Source organism: Akebia trifoliata, chromosome 2 (genome assembly GCF_017979445.1).
Source record: "Akebia trifoliata isolate Shusen 1 chromosome 2, ASM1797944v1, whole genome shotgun sequence".
Lineage (NCBI taxonomy): Eukaryota > Viridiplantae > Streptophyta > Magnoliopsida > Ranunculales > Lardizabalaceae > Akebia > Akebia trifoliata.
The window spans coordinates 19,495,957-19,503,446 of NC_141376.1; positions in this window are offsets into that span (position 1 = coordinate 19,495,957).

Consider the following 7,490-nt stretch of genomic DNA (forward strand, 5'->3'; position numbering starts at 1 on the left):
ATGAGCAATAATTGAGCCAACAATAAAAATAAAATAAACTGATAAACAAACAATTAAAAACAACAAAATTAGGTCGTTCTAACAATGCTCCCATACTTGGAATTTTTCAAGTTTGATCCTCGAAGGTCCCCAGTGGAGTCGCCACTGAAAGTACCCTCGATCCGTAGGGTGCGCGGATCCGCTTTTAACCCTTGAGATTTGGGAGTCGTCACCTAGTTATTACGGTCTAGGAACCGAATATAAACTCAAAACGGATAAAATCAACTAATCTACTAAAGAAAAATTGAATCTGGGGATCACATTATGGGGTTGGAAGGTGTTAGGCACCAATCCCGCCCGGTCAATGCCTGTCTCTACTTATCCCAAATAAGACTACATTGCTAACAAAAAACCTAGATAGAAAAAAAAAATAAAAGAAATTTTACTTTCGAATGTAACGATTCTATTCCCTCAGATCTGATAAAATTGCTTCTTGTACCGTACTCCTTGCTTCGTTCTATCTCCGAATCTGATTTCTGATCTCCGAGACAAGGTATCTCTTTCTTATATTTAGATTCTTCAAATTTTGTTATGGATTTTGAAGTATTTTTGAAGGGCTTCTAGGTATTTTTCAAGCTAAAATCGAAGTATAGGTGTTAGGTAAGGAGTTGGGGTTTCAAAATTAGGGTTTATGAGAGGCTAGGGAAGCTTTTTGACCTACTTCTCTTAGGGTTTATTATTTGATACGAAACTAGGGTGTGAGGACTCCTATTTATAGATTTTTTTAAGGGTTGGTTTAGATAGAATTAGTGTTTAATTATAATTCTTTTAATTAGAGTTATATTTTAATTAGAATTGTTTTAGGTAGAGTTATATTTTAGTTAGAATTGTTTTAGATAGAGTTATATTTTAATTAGAATTATTTTAGGTAGAGTTATATTTAGTTAGAATTCTATTAGAACTCTATTAGGGATTTGACTTTTGGTCTTTTTTGATTGACTTTAAGATTTTGACTTTAGTCTTACTTGATTGACTTTAATATCTTGACTTTGGTCTTATTTGATTAACTTTAATTTTGACTTTAATCTCACTTGATTGACTTTAATATCTTGAATTTAGTCTTACTTGATTGACTTTAATTTTTTGGAGAACCCTCATCTATTATATATTTAATTCTTTGGACCCCCAAATGGAAGGGTCCTTGAATAAATATCTTGGCAACCATCAACAATTTTGCCTGAGAGCCTAATTGATCAATTTTTTTGGTTCAAAATTTTAAATTAATTTTATTAATATTTCACTTTAATTATTTAATATTTTATTTATTAATTTTAAAATTTTTAATTATAAAAATTGTGAAATTATCGTTTTACCCTCGGAGAGGACCTTTTGTGTTTCAAGTCAGTTTTCAATGTTCTAGGATGTTTTAAAATTGATTTTTTGTAAGGAATTCAATGGAAATATTGGTTTGTATCATTTATAAAAATTTTTGTGTGGAAGGGTCGAGAACTTTATGAGGGGTATTTTCGTAATTTTGTCGAATTCTATAAAAATTGGCGAAATGATTTATTTGATTTCGATTTGTTGTTTTATGTGTTTGAATGGATTTTCTTAAGCGTAACGTAGGCTCTAGGGATGTTTTAAGGTTAGGGGTATTTTGGTAATTTGGTCATTTTTTAGTTATTTTTATTGTGAAGCTTCTTTTTATCTGAAAAATGATGATTTCTAAGCTTTTGGGGTTATATTTTCTTAGCGTAGCGTGGTTTCTACAGTTTTGTCAGTTCGAGATACCTCATCCGGATTTCTAAAACATATCTGGTAACAAAATAAAGCATCGGGATAAATATCCATCATTGGGAACCGTTGCGATCGGGTTGACAAGTTGATTAATCAGGCGAATGCAAAAATGGGGTGTCTACAATATCAAGTTGGACTTAGTGGCCCGAGTCGAATCAACTGAATCATCCCTCGTCTCGAATGGGAGGTAATCATACACCCCACGAATTTACTACAAGTGGGGTTTCTATATGATTTTGAATGATTAACTTACACTTGATTTGCACTTTAGTAAATGGGGCACCCTTACGAGGATGGCCTGAACAAGATAAGATTCATATATCATCACCATTATCTTGTCCCCCGACCCAGGAAATTCATTCACGCAAATCAGAAGCTCAAAATAAAGATAAAATTCAATAGACTTAGATGATAGGGCCCATGAGCTCATTAGGAACATATTCCGAGTTGCCCCAATTCAACTTCTTTGCCCTAATCCGTGCCTAGAACGATCTTGTCTTGCCTGTACCTAAATGTATGATGGGGATAGAATCAATCTATTTTAGACAAGAACATATTTAAGTGTGCCCTTGCTAAGCATTGTGTGCCATATCTTCTTTGGGGATTCTTCTATCTAGTTATTGGTTTCATAGAATCGGATTGGAAGGCTCATTATGTTGCTTCCAAATAGTTTGGAGTTGTCTAGCTTAAAATCTTATTAGGGCCATTTGTGGCTAAGTGTTTCTTTGTATTCTAGGATTTGAGTAAATTAAGAATGCAAAAAGGTTAGATGACATCTGATCAACTTGCATAAAGGCAATTCATACCTAAACTGACAATGGAATCAAATAATGTCCTTGACCTTAATTCCTCCTTATGCAAAGATGTCAAAAAAAGTGTGTTTTCTGTATTCATATATGTAGGGTATGCGTTACTTTTGATCATAGTCATAATCAATGTCCAAAAGTACAGCATAAGAAAATAGGGACTATGGTTTTAGCCTGGGCTGCAAAGCCAACAAAGATAACAAAAAATTTAGTAGAAGGACTGATAGATGAAGATGAAGATCCTAGTGAGATCGATGTGAATGAAGTAGGATCAAATCTAGAAGGAAGTTATGGAGATTTGGAGGTCGTTGTAGAAGCAGCCATGGGAGAACGAAGGGAAGAAGAAGCAAATGACGTGGCAGTACCAGAATCCATAAATAAAAGAGATTTAAACTCAAAAAGTTCGTGTGGAGTAGGGGTAGAAGGAGTACATGACTTGGTCTCACAAGATACGAACTTGAGGCCGGATTCCACTCCAACAAAAGATGGATGGAATCTAGTTGTTAGTAAACATGGATCTTCATCTAAGGTGTATGGGCTGGATTTGAAGATCCATAATGAAGTGGGCAAACAAATGGATAAACCAAATATGGAAGCAAATCTCAAGGTTGTTTTGAGCGTTCAACCAATGAGAATAGATAATGCTTTTCAAGCATTAGATAACGAAGAGAAAGCTCGAGATTTTAATTTTTTACAACAACTTGGGGACAACATCATTGAATAAGGGAATTTATAGAGTGAGAAGCCAGATGTAATCATCAGTATACCAGTAAGTAAGGTGGAAAGTTTAATAAGAAGAAGAATGTGGAAGGATGCAATAGAACTATGCGATAAAAAACTATCCCTAATGAGGGAAATCCAACTAGCCTTTTATAATGTCAATTTAATGTGGATTTGAGGATTTAATTATGCAAGAAAGAGAAATTTTGTTCGTGATTTCATTAGGGACGAAAATGTTGAATTGATGGGGTTCTGTGAGACAAAGGTTCAGATTGAAGATGCATCAAAGTATCAAAGAAAGCTATGTAGAATGTGGAAATTTATCAATAATTATGAATCTCACTTCTATGGTCATATCTGGGTGGGATGGAATCCGTTGGTCTTCTTTGTGCAAAATATTTTTGAATCGAACCAGGTTATTCACTGCAAGGTACTATGTTTGAGGGATGGATTTCTTACTTTTATGTCATTTGTTTATGTCGAAAATTTTGAGAATGATAAAAGATTGCTATGGTAAGATCTTAGTCAGTTAATCACGTCGGAGCCATGGATTGTATTGGGGGATTTTAATATGGTCAGATTTCAGGAAGAAAAGGTAGGAGGTCGTCCTGCATCAAGCCGAGTAATGCGTGATTTAAATGATTGTATCAATGTGATTGGAGTACAGGATTTGAAGACTAATGATGATTGGTTCTCATGGAGTAATAAGTCAATAAGATCTAGACGTATTCTCTGCAGGTTGGATAGGGCGTTAATAAATTTGGCATGGTTGCTGAAATTTCTGCAAATGATTTTGAATTACCTGTCTTATGGAATGTCAGATCATTCTCCTTTGAAGTTTGTATTTCCAAGTAACTCTTCAAAATGACCAAAAGTATTTAAATTCTTCTCTCTGTGGATAGGAAAACCCCCTCAAAGAAGTGGTTTTTAATGCCTGGAATCAAAATATTATGGGTACTCCTATGTATAAGCTTACAAGAAAAATTAGGGCGGTTAAAAATTCCATTAGAAAATGCAATAGGAATTATTTTGGAATCATTCACAGTCAGAAAGAGAAAGCTAAGGACCATTTGTTTCGGATATAAAATCAGATTCAGAGACAACCAATGGATAATAACCTTCAAGCTCAGGAGGGAGAGACAATGAAGGCCTATAACAATGAATTAGATAGTGAAGAAAGATTGTACAGGTAAAAATCGAGAATTCAGTAGCTTCGGGAAGGTGATAGAAATACTAGGTTCTTCTATACTTCAGTGACTACAAATATTGCAAAGAATGGAGTTATGGAGTTGGAAATGGATCATGGAGAATTACTTAAAAATGAAGGAAGTAATGGAGCATGGGCTATTCAATATTTCTCAGTAATGTTTTGCAATCCGAATCCTATAGTAAGTTCGCAAGTTCCATATAATTCTAAATTCTTTGAGGAACATGTGCAAATTTTATCAAATCCTAGTTCTAAGGATGAGATAAAATCTGTTATATTTGCGTCCCCAAGAAACGATGTTTGTGCAGCTGTGTTGGATTTCTTGAGAAAGGGGAAGTTGTTGAAGGAAATCAATGCTACTTTAATTTGTTTAATCCCTAAGGAAGATAATGCCAAGCGCCTTGAAAAATTCAGACCCATTGCCCTTTGTAATCTTATCTATAAGATCATTTCCAAAATTCTAACTCATAGGTTAGCCGTCTGTCTCCCACATATTATTTCTTCTAATCAATTGACGTTTGTTAATGGAAGAAAAATCCAAGATAATATCCTTCTAGCCCATGAAAATGTCCATAATTACCATTCTTTGAAATCTCTTGAATCTTTTTGTGCCAAAATTGATATTAGAAAAGACTATGATGTCAACTATGTAATGTCAAATCTACTGAGAAGGGTAAACAATTCCAAGTGACATTAGAACACTTGAGTCAAATTGTGTCATAGAAGTAGAGAGAGAATCATGGACCATTTGTGTCTTATACGATAGTTATGATCATTTAGTTGAATGTTGTCCAAATCTGCATATGCTCAGGAATGAGCAGGCCAGTGCAGTCAATAAGTTTAGTTCCTAGAGAAATCCGACACCCAATTCGTTCAGCCAAACATATCATTTGGAAACTTGATTTCATCCAAATTTCTCATATGAGTAGAACGAGCTCAGTCAGAGTAGTTCGCTAGATTATAAAATGGAATTTCCTAGAAAAGACACTCTTCTAATGAATCAACCTATGATTCCCCCCTACCTTCAGTTCTTTCTTGTACGTATAATTAGTTGGCTATGCACATTAGTATCAGTCTATTAACAATGTCTTTATTATGCATTGGAAAGTCATACACGGACCCTTTTTACTGCTTACATATTACGTGCCCTTTGGCTTCATGGGTCTTATTTGGGCACGTGCTGAAGCTGGAAGTATCCCCTCGATATTATGATTGACTTGTGCTTTTATTTGTGGTTACATTTATCAAGTGGGGACTTTCTACTAGTTTTTACACTATTTTGTAAATAGTTCAAATCAACTTTGAAGCTTTAAATTCGGAGATTCTATTGCCATACCAACTTTTGCTAATAGCACCGCATTTTATATGTAAATTATCAAAGAATCATCACATATCTTGGGGTGGTGTTATACATCTTAGTATCTTAACTCCTAAACCAAAACATATTTTGAAGTGATTCCACTTGGAAAATGTTCATTTTGAAGACTATTTTATACCCATAAAACAGTTTTTATAGCCTTAAAGCAGTTTGAGAGATATACCTAAAGAAAGTCATACATGTATGTCTCACTTTCTAATGCTATAACTCACAATCCAGGAATCCAAATGAGCTGATTTTATTTTTATGGATTACTAAATAATTATAATTTCTCCATTAAAACAATCTCCTTATTTAGACATGTTTTGAGTGGGTTTTAGACATACTTTCTACCTAAAGTATAAATTCCAGATTGTTGAATTTTTCCTAAACTGACTTTGCAAACAATTTTTTTTGTTGTTGTTATTTTTAGTTGTTTTATGTACATATTCATATGAACTAATTTTGTTTTTATAGATTGTGAATTTTTTTTTTAAAATAAAATATTTTACGATTTTGAATGTGAAACTTAAAACAGTTGTAACTTTTGATCCAGTTATCGGATTAATTACTATAATATATGCATTTCAACTAGAACAAGATTTTTCATCTATTTTGAACAAAGTCTAGCAAGTTCTCGATCGTTTTAAATCACATTTTGACCTCGTTTAGTACTTTATTTTCTAATTTTATGTTGCTGTTTTTTTTTTTTTTTTTTTCAGGTGGACACAAGTTCATTTGGAAGGTCACTTGAAATTTTTGGGTGCTGGAATTTTCGGAAGCCTTGATTAGGTACACATTTTACACTTGTGAAATCAAAAATAAAAAACCTATTCTTTTGTACAAAAGCCTATGGTCTTAATGCTCTTATATTGTTGTGTGCCTAAATTTGGGTTTGTAGGGTCAGATTCCCGGTTTGCTCAAAACAGAGGAAAGACCAAGGTTTACTTCAAGGCCTCACGAATCGAAGATAGTTGTGATCACAAGGGATATCACTTAACCCATTAATGTTGAGAACTTGCATAGTTTAAGTTACCTAGCTAAATGAATTATCTTTGTTGTAAATTCTTTTAGGGGTTTTCCTCTATGAAACCCAAATACATTCTCAAAATTAATATCTTGCTTGTAAGTAAGGGGCAAAAATATACGAAGCATGTGGTTCTACGTACACCATTAGATTTATAAAAGTAACAAATTATAATTGTATGTAAAAGAGACATTCATGTGAGTCGTAAGTAAAAGGGTAAAAATCTATAAAATGTTGTGGTTGTTCATCATTTTATTTTTTAAAATAATGAATTACAATTTTATGTAAAACAGCCATATATCCACGTGGATCCACGCACGTGCACTTTAAATTAATTGTGAAGAAAGTAATTAATAAAAGAGTTGTGATAAATTAACTCATTTTTCGCGTACGTACTTGACGCAATATTTGATGTGGATACAAAGGGTAGGGATCTAGAACAGTGCGTCGTACCTAACAAAGGTCAGGTGGCACCTCATTTCATGCGACGTAATATTTTTGGGACCCATTGATTGTATAGATATGTGATCCATCCCTTGGTGAACCTATATACCAAAAATCATCCTATTTGATAACTTGTATCCACTGGATCTAAGC